The sequence below is a fragment of the Oncorhynchus keta genome, unplaced genomic scaffold, assembly GCF_023373465.1.
Source record: "Oncorhynchus keta strain PuntledgeMale-10-30-2019 unplaced genomic scaffold, Oket_V2 Un_contig_1397_pilon_pilon, whole genome shotgun sequence".
NCBI classification, from domain to species: domain Eukaryota; kingdom Metazoa; phylum Chordata; class Actinopteri; order Salmoniformes; family Salmonidae; genus Oncorhynchus; species Oncorhynchus keta.
This window is the reverse complement of record NW_026278468.1, coordinates 142501-155919: the sequence shown is the minus strand read 5'-3', so window position 1 is coordinate 155919 and position 13419 is coordinate 142501. Positions and strand designations below refer to the sequence as shown.

At 44.7% G+C, this 13419-nt stretch overlaps 1 long non-coding RNA gene across 1 annotated transcript; it reads left to right on the top strand.

Moving 5' to 3' along the window:
- Nucleotides 1-7293: 7293 nt before the first annotated feature.
- LOC127918301 (uncharacterized) lies at nucleotides 7294-9090 on the top strand. The gene is made up of 3 exons (XR_008099740.1): nucleotides 7294-7435; nucleotides 7483-7566; nucleotides 8884-9090. It is a non-coding gene; the product is annotated as an uncharacterized LOC127918301 (long non-coding RNA).
- Nucleotides 9091-13419: the final 4329 nt, after the last annotated feature.

Below are 13419 nucleotides of genomic sequence, written 5' to 3'. Positions count from 1 at the left end.
TAGACCAGAGTCCTATATGCTGACAGAGTGGATATGTATTACTGTGTCCCAAATAGACCAGAGTCCTATATGCTGACAGAGTGGATATGTATTACTGTGTCCCTAATAGACCAGAGTCCTATATGCTGACAGAGTGGATATGTATTACTGTGTCCCTAATAGACCAGAGTCCTATATGCTGACAGAGTGGATATGTATTACTGTGTCCCTAATAGACCAGAGTCCTATATGCTGACAGAGTGGATATGTATTACTGTGTCCCTAATAGACCAGAGTCCTATATGCTGACAGAGTGGATATGTATTACTGTGTCCCAAATAGACCAGAGTCCTATATGCTGACAGAGTGGATATGTATTACTGTGTCCCTAATAGACCAGAGTCCTATATGCTGACAGAGTGGATATGTATTACTGTGTCCCTAATAGACCAGAGTCCTATATGCTGACAGAGTGGATATGTATTACTGTGTCCCTAATAGACCAGAGTCCTATATGCTGACAGAGTGGATATGTATTACTGTGTCCCAAATAGACCAGAGTCCTATATGCTGACAGAGTGGATATGTATTACTGTGTCCCTAATAGACCAGAGTCCTATATGCTGACAGAGTGGATATGTATTACTGTGTCCCTAATAGACCAGAGTCCTATATGCAGACAGAGTGGATATGTATTACTGTGTCCCTAATAGACCAGAGTCCTATATGCTGACAGAGTGGATATGTATTACTGTGTCCCTAATAGACCAGAGTCCTATATGCTGACAGAGTGGATATGTATTACTGTGTCCCTAATATACCAGAGTCCTATATGCAGACAGAGTGGATATGTATTACTGTGTCCCAAATGGCTCCCTATAACAACCGTTCACACATTTAAATGCCATCAAAAGCAAAGGGAGTAGATAAAGATGATGGATAAATTCATATAAGATTATTATTATTATTTAATTTTTTATGTTTACTCTGCAGAATGTGAAATGGGATTGGAATAAGTAAGAGCATATTCATTTTTCTTCGGATAAAGAGAATTAGGATTAGGGATTTTATTTGGTCAGACACACAGTACATGATTGAGTTGCCATGTCTCGTTGATCTTCTCGGTATGGCTGAGTATTAGAAGTTTCTAGTGAGCTGACTGGCCATACACACACAGAGACTTATGATCAAACTCCTATGGATCGCCGTCTCTCTCACGTGTGTCCTTACACCCGTCTCTCTCTCACGCGTGTCCTTACACCCGTCTCTCTCTCACGCGTGTCCTTACACCCGTCTCTCTCTCACGCGCGTCCTTACACCCGTCTCTCTCTCACGCGTGTCCTGACACCCGTCTCTCTCACGCGTGTCGTTACACCCGTCTCTCTCTCTCACGCGTGTCCTTACACCCGTCTCTCTCTCACGCGTGTCCTTACACCCGTCTCTCTCTCACGCGTGTCCTTACACCCGTCTCTCTCACGCGTGTCCTTACACCCGTCTCTCTCTCACGCGTGTCCTTACACCCGTCTCTCTCTCACGCGTGTCCTTACACCCGTCTCTCTCACACGCGTGTCCTTACACCCGTCTCTCTCTCACGCGTGTCCTTACACCCGTCTCTCTCTCACGCGTGTCCTTACAACCGTCTCTCTCTCACGCGTGTCCTTACACCCGTCTCTCTCACGCGTGTCCTTACACCCGTCTCTCTCTCACGCGTGTCCTTACACCCGTCTCTCTCACGCGTGTCCTTACACCCATCTCTCTCACGCGTGTCCTTGAACCCGTCTCTCTCTCACGCGTGTCCTTACACCCGTCTCTCTCTCACGCGTGTCCTTACACCCGTCTCTCTCTCAACCGTGTCCTTACACCCGTCTCTCTCTCACGCGTGTCCTTACACCCGTCTCTCTCTCACGCGTGTCCTTACACCCGTCTCTCTCTCACGCGTGTCCTTACACCCGTCTCTCTCACGCGTGTCCTTACACCCGTCTCTCTCTCACGCGTGTCCTTACACCCGTCTCTATATAACATTCTAGTGTACTTAGTGAGATCGGTATGACCGAATGACTGCCTCAAGACGGCCATGTACTTCACAAGGACGTGATGAATCTACTGCTGTAATTGGACTACATCTTGGACAAGGAATTAATGAATATACTACTGTAATTGGACTACATCTTGGACAAGGAAGTAATGAATATACTACTGTAATTGGACTACATCTTGGACAAGGAAATAATGAATATACTACTGTAATTGGACTACATCTTTGACAAGGAAGTGATTAATCTACTGCTGTAATTGGACTACATCTTGGACAAGGAATTAATGAATATACTACTGTAATTGGACTACATCTTGGACAAGGAAATAATGAATATACTACTGTAATTGGACTACGTCTTTGACAAGGAAGTGATTAATCTACTGCTGTAATTGGACTACGTCTTGGACAAGGAAGTAATGAATCTACTGCTGTAATTGGACTACATCTTGGACAAGGAAATAATGAATATACTACTGTAATTGGACTACATCTTTGACAAGGAAGTGATTAATCTACTGCTGTAATTGGACTACATCTTGGACAAGGAATTAATGAATATACTACTGTAATTGGACTACATCTTGGACAAGGAAATAATGAATATACTACTGTAATTGGACTACATCTTTGACAAGGAAGTGATTAATCTACTGCTGTAATTGGACTACATCTTGGACAAGGAATTAATGAATATACTACTGTAATTGGACTACATCTTGGACAAGGAATTAATGAATATACTACTGTAATTGGACTACATCTTGGACAAGGAAATAATGAATATACTACTGTAATTGGACTACATCTTGGACAAGGAAGTGATGAAGCTACTACTGTAATTGGACTACATGGTGATGCCCTATATGTCCAGACCATTTCCCCCAGTATAGTTATTAGGCCTAGATCACCTGTTGTTATGAACCTGCACCAGTATAATAGACTGACTGTTATTGGACCAGTATATACTGCCTGTTATTGGACCAGTATATACTGTACCTGTTATTGGACCAGTATAATAGACTGACTGTTATTGCACCAGTATATAGACTGACTGTTATTGGACCAGTATAGACTGTACCTGTTATTGGACCAGTATATACTGCCTGTTATTGGACCAGTATAGACTGACTGTTATTGGACCAGTATAGACTGTACCTGTTATTGGACCAGTATATATACTGCCTGTTATTGGACCAGTATATAGACTGACTGTTATTGGACCAGTATATAGACTGCCTGTTATTGCACCAGTATATACTGCCTGTTATTGGACCAGTATATAGACTGACTGTTATTGCACCAGTATATACTGCCTGTTATTGGACCAGTATAATAGACTACCTGTTATTGCACCAGTATATACTGCCTGTTATTGGACCAGTATATAGACTACCTGTTATTGGACCAGTATATAGACTGCCTGTTATTGGACCAGTATAGACTGCCTGTTATTGGACCAGTATATAGACTGCCTGTTATTGCACCAGTATATACTGCCTGTTATTGGACCAGTATATAGACTGACTGTTATTGCACCAGTATATACTGCCTGTTATTGGACCAGTATAGACTGTACATGTTATTGGACCAGTATAGACTGCCTGATATTGGACCAGTATAGACTGCCTGTTATTGGACCAGTATAGACTGCCTGTTATTGGACCAGTATAGACTGCCTGATATTGGACCAGTATAGACTGCCTGTTATTGGACCAGTATAGACTGCCTGTTATTGGACCAGTATAGACTGCCTTATATTGGACCAGTATAGACTGCCTGTTATTGGACCAGTATAGACTGTACCTGTTATTGGACCAGTATAGACTGTACCTGTTATTGGACCAGTATAGACTGCCTGTTATTGGACCAGTATAGACTGTACCTGTTATTGGACCAGTATAGACTGTACCTGTTATTAGACCAGTATAGACTGTACCTGTTATTGGACCAGTATAGACTGTACCTGTTATTGGACCAGTATAGACTGTACCTGTTATTGGACCAGTATAGACTGTACATGTTATTGGACCAGTATAGACTACCTGTTATTGGACCAGTATAGACTGCCTGTTATTAGACCAGTATAGACTGTACCTGTTATTGGACCAGTATAGAATGTACATGTTATTGGACCAGTATAGACTGTACCTGTTATTGGACCAGTATATAGACTGCCTGTTATTGGACCAGTATAGACTGTACCTGTTATTGGACCAGTATAGAATGTACCTGTTATTGGACCAGTATATAGACTGCCTGTTATTGGACCAGTATAGACTGTACCTCTTATTTAATAATGGGACCTTAAAGATCTCTGAAAACACTTTTCAAATACAGTATATGTCAGAACTTCATAGAACAAATCAATTTAGGGGATTCAGCTGGAGATGTGGCAATGCTACTACCACTACTACTATCTGGTATCAACTCATCCCCCCTCTCATCCTTTCTCTCATCCATCCTCTCATTCCTCCTGTCATCCATCCCTTCTCTCATTCCTCCTCTCATTCTTCCCTTCTCTCATCCATCCTCTCATTCCTCCTGTCATCCATCCCTTCTCTCATTCCTCCTCTCATCCATCTCATCATCCCTTCTCTCATCCCTCCTCTCATTCATCATATCATCCCTTCTCTCCTCCATCCCATCATCCCTTCTCTCATCCCTCCTATCATCCCTTCTCCCTCTCGTCCAGACAGACATCCCTATCCTGGTCAGAGACAGTAAAGCACCGATGTTATTAACATGTCACTGCATGCTATTAGGCCCAATTTAGTCACCCAGGACACATCCTCAGTCCTCCTCCTCTGCCTGACTCCCAGCTTCCCCCAGCCCTCATCTACTGCTCTCTCCCTGACTCCCAGCTTCCCCCAGCCCTCATCTACTGCTCTCTCCCTGACTCTCAGCTTCCCCCAGCCCTCATCTACTGCTCTCTCCCTGACTCCCAGCTTCCCCCAGCCCTCATCTACTGCTCTCTCCCTGACTCTCAGCTTCCCCCAGCCCTCATCTACTGCTCTCTCCCTGACTCCCAGCTTCCCCCAGCCATCAGTGCAGTGTGTACTGTGTCTATGTCTTAGTGATGGGGTGGGGGGCTGCAGTGTGTACTGTGTCTATGTCTTAGTGACGGGGTGGGGGGACGGGGTGGGGGGCTGCAGTGTGTACTGTGTCTATGTCTTAGTGATGGGGTGGGGGCTGCAGTGTGTACTGTGTCTATGTCTTAGTGACGGGGTGGGGGGCTGCAGTGTGTACTGTGTCTATGTCTTAGTGACGGGGTGGGGGGCTGCAGTGTGTACTGTGTCTATGTCTTAGTGATGGGGGGGGCTGCAGTGTGTACTGTGTCTATGTCTTAGTGATGGGGGGGCTGCAGTGTGTACTGTGTCTATGTCTTAGTGATTGGGGGGGGCTGCAGTGTGTACTGTGTCTGTGTCTTAGTGACGGGGGGCTGCAGTGTGTACTGTGTCTATGTCTTAGTGATTGGGGGGGCTGCAGTGTGTACTACTATGTCTATGTCTTCACACTCAGAGCCCTTTTGGAGGTACGCTGGTAATTGAAAATGTATATTACAATACAATCCTCTCGGTCCTCCCACGCCACACACACACACACGCACCACACAAACACACACACTCCCGCTCCACACACACACCACACACACACGGCGTTCATTCAGCGTTCAGAACCATTATCTTTCCTTAATGAAGAGTGCGTCGAGGCGCTCCCCGCTCTGCACCCAGGTTTTAATGTTCATTTAAATGATCAACTTCACTGATTACTGTCACCGTTTAATTACTGAGCTGGCGATAAGCTTTGACCCCCTGTTAGAGAGATCAAGTGGTGGTCTGGAAGGTTCTGTGGAGGCCTCAGTACCGTCACACAGCTCTACAGTATATCCCCCCCCTCTACAGTACACCCCCCCCCCCAGTATATCCCCCCCCAGTATATCCCCCCCTCTACAGTATACCCCCCCCAGTATATCCCCCCCTCTACAGTATACCCCCAGTATATCCCCCCCAGTATATCCCCCAGTATATCCCCCAGTATACCCCCTCTACAGTATACCCCCCTACAGTATACCCCCATTATATCCCCCCTCTACAGTATACCCCCAGTATATCCCCCAGTATATCCCCCTCTACAGTATACCCCCCAGTATATCCCCCTCTACAGTATACCCCCCCCAGTATATCCCCCCTCTACAGTATACCCCCAGTATATCCCCCAGTATATCCCCCAGTATATCCCCCAGTATACCCCCTCTACAGTATACCCCCCTACAGTATACCCCCCAGTATATCCCCCCAGTATATCCCCCTCTACAGTATACCCCCAGTATATCCCCCTCTACAGTATACCCCCCTACAGTATACCCCCCCATTATATCCCCCCTCTACAGTATACCCCCCCCCCAGTATATCCCCCCCAGTATATCCCCCCTCTACAGTATACCCCCCCCAGTATATCCCCCTCTACAGTATACCCCCCAGTATATCCCCCTCTACAGTATACCCCCCCAGTATATCCCCCCCCAGTATATCCCCCAGTATATCCCCCCAGTATATCCCCCAGTATACCCCCTCTACAGTATACCCCCTACAGTATACCCCCAGTATATCCCCCCAGTATATCCCCCTCTACAGTATACCCCCAGTATATTCCCCCTCTACAGTATACCCCCCCCAGTATATCCCCCCAGTATATCCCCCAGTATATCCCCCAGTATATCCCCCAGTATACCCCCTCTACAGTATACCCCCCGCCCCCAGTATACCCCCCTCTACAGTATACCCCCCAGTATATCCCCCCAGTATATCCCCGCCCCCCAGTATATCCCCCCAGTATATCCCCCAGTATATCCCCGCCCCCAGTATACCCCCCTGACATATTAGGAATATGTAGGTTTGTGTTTGTTTTGGTATATGATTGAGCTGATCTAAAGCAGAGACAGTGGGATGTTTCCCAGAGGAATGTAGCAATGCCCCCTGGGTATTTACTGTCTGTTCTGTGTCTGAAAGGTTGAACACTGTTCCTCTCGTTTTAAAGGTGCAATATGCAGAAATCACTCCTCCATTTCCTGTTTGCTAAAATTGGAATAATTTGCTTAATTTCTGTTTATTTTTGTTGTTTTTTTTGTGACAAAACAAGTAATTTATAATGTAGAGAACAGTGACGTTTAAGATGAGGGAGGAGCCTTGTGTCTATTACATCCTATTGGATGACTGTCATTCATATTCACCCAGTTCAGTGATAGGTTTAGGCTACTGTCATTCATATTCACCCAGTTCAGTGATAGGTTTAGGCTACTGTCATTCATATTCACCCAGTTTAGTGATAGGTTTAGGCTACTGTCATTCATATTCACCCAGTTCAGTGATAGGTTTAGGCTACTGTCATTCATATTCCATTCACCCAGTTCAGTGATAGGTTTAGGCTACTGTCATTCATATTCCATTCACCCAGTTCAGTGATAGGTTTAGGTTACTGTCATTCATATTCACCCAGTTCAGTGATAGGTTTAGGCTACTGTCATTCATATTCACCCAGTTCAGTGATAGGTTTAGGATACTGTCATTCATATTCACCCAGTTCAGTGATAGGTTTAGGCTACTGTCATTCATATTCACCCAGTTCAGTGATAGGTTTAGGCTACTGTCATTCATATTCACCCAGTTCAGTGATAGGTTTAGGCTACTGTCATTCATATTCACCCAGTTCAGTGATAGGTTTAGGCTACTGTCATTCATATTCACCCAGTTCAGTGATAGGTTTAGGCTACTGTCATTCATATTCACCCAGTTCAGTGATAGGTTTAGGCTACTGTCATTCATATTCACCCAGTTCAGTGATAGGTTTAGGTTACTGTCATTCATATTCCATTCACCCAGTTCAGTGATAGGTTTAGGCTACTGTCATTCATATTCACCCAGTTCAGTGATAGGTTTAGGCTACTGTCATTCATATTCACCCAGTTCAGTGATAGGTTTAGGCTACTGTCATTCATATTCACCCAGTTCAGTGATAGGTTTAGGCTACTGTCATTCATATTCACCCAGTTCAGTGATAGGTTTAGGCTACTGTCATTCATATTCACCCAGTTCAGTGATAGGTTTAGGCTACTGTCATTCATATTCACCCAGTTCAGTGATAGGTTTAGGCTACTGTCATTCATATTCACCCAGTTCAGTGATAGGTTTAGGCTACTGTCATTCATATTCACCCAGTTCAGTGATAGGTTTAGGCTACTGTCATTCATATTCACCCAGTTCAGTGATAGGTTTAGGCTACTGTCATTCATATTCACCCAGTTCAGTGATAGGTTTAGGCTACTGTCATTCATATTCACCCAGTTCAGTGATAGGTTTAGGCTACTGTCATTCATATTCACCCAGTTCAGTGATAGGTTTAGGCTACTGTCATTCATATTCACCCAGTTCAGTGATAGGTTTAGGTTACTGTCATTCATATTCCATTCACCCAGTTCAGTGATAGGTTTAGGCTACTGTCATTCATATTCACCCAGTTCAGTGATAGGTTTAGGCTACTGTCATTCATATTCACCCAGTTCAGTGATAGGTTTAGGCTACTGTCATTCATATTCACCCAGTTCAGTGATAGGTTTAGGCTACTGTCATTCATATTCACCCAGTTCAGTGATAGGTTTAGGCTACTGTCATTCATATTCACCCAGTTCAGTGATAGGTTTAGGCTACTGTCATTCATATTCACCCAGTTCAGTGATCGGTTTAGGATACTGTCATTCATATTCACCCAGTTCAGTGATAGGTTTAGGCTACTGTCATTCATATTCACCCAGTTCAGTGATAGGTTTAGGTTACTGTCATTCATATTCCATTCACCCAGTTCAGTGATAGGTTTAGGCTACTGTCATTCATATTCACCCAGTTCAGTGATAGGTTTAGGCTACTGTCATTCATATTCACCCAGTTCAGTGATAGGTTTAGGTTACTGTCATTCATATTCACCCAGTTCAGTGATAGGTTTAGGCTACTGTCATTCATATTCACCCAGTTCAGTGATAGGTTTAGGTTACTGTCATTCATATTCCATTCACCCAGTTCAGTGATAGGTTTAGGCTACTGTCATTCATATTCACCCAGTTCAGTGATAGGTTTAGGCTACTGTCATTCATATTCACCCAGTTCAGTGATAGGTTTAGGCTACTGTCATTCATATTCACCCAGTTCAGTGATAGGTTTAGGCTACTGTCATTCATATTCACCCAGTTCAGTGATAGGTTTAGGCTACTGTCATTCATATTCACCCAGTTCAGTGATAGGTTTAGGCTACTGTCATTCATATTCACCCAGTTCAGTGATAGGTTTAGGCTACTGTCATTCATATTCACCCAGTTCAGTGATAGGTTTAGGTTACTGTCATTCATATTCCATTCACCCAGTTCAGTGATAGGTTTAGGCTACTGTCATTCATATCCCAGGTATCCAGGCTTCTGTGGCTGTCAGTCTCCCTGTACACACACACACACACACACACGGAGACAGACACAACATAACACAAGACGACCCAGGATGACCTAGATCAGAACAATCTGAATCACAGATACGTAAGCAATAAGGCACGTGTGGTATATGGCCACTATATCACGGGATGTTCATAGCCACGACACAACGCAGAGTGCCTGGATTACAGCCCATAGCCATGATAAATTAGGCATATACCAAAAACCCTCTAGGTGTCTTATTATAAACTATTTACCGATGTCATTTTAACCGTAAAAATACATGTGTTGTCATACCCATGGTATACGGTCTGATATAACACGACTGTCAGCCAATCAGCATTCAGGGCTCGAACCACCCAGTTTATAATATAGAATAGAATGCTCCGACCAAACCACCCAGTTTATAATATATAGAATATAATGCTCCGACCAAACCACCCGGTTTATAATATAGAATAGAATGCTCCGACCAAACCACCCAGTTTATAATATAGAATGCTCCGACCAAACCACCCAGTTTATAATATAGAATAGAATGCTCCGACCAAACCACCCGGTTTATAATATAGAATAGAATTCTCCAACCAAACCACCCAGTTTATAATATAGAATAGAATGCTCCGACCAAACCACCCAGTTTATAATATAGAATGCTCCGACCAAACCACCCAGTTTATAATATAGAATGCTCTGACCAAACCACCCAGTTTATAATATAGAATATAATTCTCCAACCAAACCACCCAGTTTATAATATAGAATAGAATGCTCTAACCAAACCACCCAGTTTATAATATAGAATAGAATGCTCCGACCAAACCACCCGGTTTATAATATAGAATAGAATGCTCCGACCAAACCACCCAGTTTATAATATAGAATGCTCCGACCAAACCACCCAGTTTATAATATAGAATGCTCCGACCAAACCACCCAGTTTATAATATAGAATATAATGCTCCGACCAAACCACCCGGTTTATAATATAGAATAGAATGATCCGACCAAACCACCCGGTTTATAATATAGAATAGAATGCTCCGACCAAACCACTGGGTTTATAATATAGAATAGAATTCTCCAACCAAACCACCCGGTTTATAATATAGAATAGAATGCTCCGACCAAACCACCCAGTTTATAATATAGAATAGAATGCTCCGACCAAACCACCCAGTTTATAATATAGAATAGAATTCTCCAACCAAACCACCCGGTTTATAATATAGAATAGAATGCTCCGACCAAACCACCCAGTTTATAATATAGAATAGAATGCTCTGACCAAACCACTGGGTTTATAATATAGAATAGAATTCTCCAACCAAACCACCCGGTTTATAATATAGAATAGAATGCTCCGACCAAACCACCCGGTTTATAATATAGAATAGAATGCTCCGACCAAACTACCAAAACATTCTGCTGACTTCCAAAAGAATGCCTGGAATGTCAGGAATCAGCATGACTCATGGGAACGTTCCATCATTATTTGGGTCAGTCCTATTTAGATAAAACCGGAACAACACAGTTTGTCTGATTACGTACATAACATTTGATTCTTTCCTCCAATGTTGTTTTCATTTCCAGAGTAAAGCTTTTCCCCCATACGGTCTGACTCAGAGGTTGTGTTTGACACCTGTTTGTCTCTTGCGGTCTTCGATCGGCTACAGCTGGTGTTTATCAACACCCAGAAACATTTTCAAGTGTCCAGCTGATTTCCTCAAAGGCTAATCTCACATCTAAACAAACACTCATTTTCTTATCAGCAGCGACGCTTACAGAGGTTGTCCATTGTCAGGGGCTGTGGTAGGGTGAGAGCGTAAATTCCTAGACAGAAAGAAAGATGCGCACACACACAAAGACATTGGTTGCCTCGGTCCTCTCTCCTCTCAGGACGCAGTGTCCAGGAACACACAGCAGCTCTATGGTCGGTCCTCTCAGGACGCAGTGTCCAGGAACACACAGCAGCTCTATGGTTGGTCCTCTCAGGACGCAGTGTCCAGGAACACACAGCAGCTCTATGGTCGGTCCTCTCCTCTCAGGACGTTGTGTCCAGGAACACACAGCAGCTCTATGGTCGGTCCTCTCCTCTCAGGACGCAGTGTCCAGGAACACACAGCAGCTCTATGGTCGGTCCTCTCAGGACGTTGTGTCCAGGAACACACAGCAGCTCTATGGTCGGTCCTCTCAGGACGCAGTGTCCAGGAACACACAGCAGCTCTATGGTTGGTCCTCTCCTCTCAGGACGTTGTGTCCAGGAACACACAGCAGCTCTATGGTTGGTCCTCTCCTCTCAGGACGTTGTGTCCAGGAACACACAGCAGCTCTATGGTCGGTCCTCTCCTCTCAGGACGTTGTGTCCAGGAACACACAGCAGCTCTATGGTTGGTCCTCTCAGGACGTTGTGTCCAGGAACACACAGCAGCTCTATGGTCGGTCCTCTCAGGACGTTGTGTCCAGGAACACACAGCAGCTCTATGGTCGGTCCTCTCAGGACGTTGTGTCCAGGAACACACAGCAGCTCAATGGTCGGTCCTCTCAGGACGTTGTGTCCAGGAACACACAGCAGCTCTATGGTCGGTCCTCTCAGGACGTTGTGTCCAGGAACACACAGCAGCTCTATGGTTGGTCCTCTCAGGACGTTGTGTCCAGGAACACACAGCAGCCACATCAGATGAACACTGCCCACTTCAGATCCCTCTCAACCTCTCCCTCCATCTCTCTGGCGCAGCGGCTGAATGTGTGCCAGTCGGCCGTGTGTGACTGTGTGCAGCCCTGATTGCTCTCTAGATGATTGAGTGCCCTGTCTATCCGCCCGTCTGTCTGTCTTGGGCTCCGACCTCAATGTGTTGGCATTTCACTTACAACTCCTGCATACATTCACTGCTCCCATTGTGGAGCCCTATTTCCTATAGAGTGCACTACTTTTGACCAGGGCGAATAGGACTCAACAGTAGTGCACTATTTAGGGAATAGGGTGCCTTTTGGGATGCTCTCTCTCTTTCCCTTGCCTGCGGTCTGCTACTCCAGAGGTGGTCTGGGTATGAAGGGTACTTGTGCCCCTCAGACAGGATGCTGGTAAATAGCTTCAGGTCGCTGGGGTGAAGTTGTTGATTCATTAACTCTCTCTCTTCTCTCTCTACTCTCTTTCCCACTCTCTCTCTCTCTACTCTCTTTCTACTCTCTCTACTCTCTTTCTCTCTTCTCTCTCTCTCTCTACTCTCTTTCTACTCTCTCTACTCTCTTTCTCTCTCTCTACTCTCTTTCTCTCTACTCTCTCTTTCAGTCTCTCTCTCTCTCTCTACTCTCTTTCTCTATCTACTCTCTTTCTCTCCTCTCTATCTACTCTCCTTCTCTCTACTCTCCCCCCCCCTCTCTCTCTCTCTACTCTCTTTCTACTCTCTCTCTCTACTCTCTTTCTACTCTCTCTCTACTCTCTTTCTCTCTAATCTCTCTCTCCGTCTCTCTCTCTCTCTCTCTCTACTCTCTTTCTCTCTACTCTCTTTCTCTCTCTCTACTCTCTTTCTCTCTACTCTCTCTTTCAGTCTCTCTCTCTCTCTCTACTCTCTTTCTCTATCTACTCTCTTTCTCTCCTCTCTATCTACTCTCCTTCTCTCTACTCTCCCCCCCCCTCTCTCTCTCTCTACTCTCTTTCTACTCTCTCTCTACTCTCTTTCTACTCTCTCTCTACTCTCTTTCTACTCTCTCTCTACTCTCTTTCTCTCTAATCTCTCTCTCCGTCTCTCTCTCTCTTTCTCTCTACTCTCTTTCTCTCGACTCTCCCCCCTCTCTCTCTCTATCTTTCTACTCTCTTTCTCTCCTCTCTCTATTTCTCTCTACTCTCTTTCTCTCCTCTCTCTATCGCTCGCTCTCTCTCTCTAATCTCTTTCTCTCTACTCTCTCTCTCTGTCTCTCTAATCTCTCC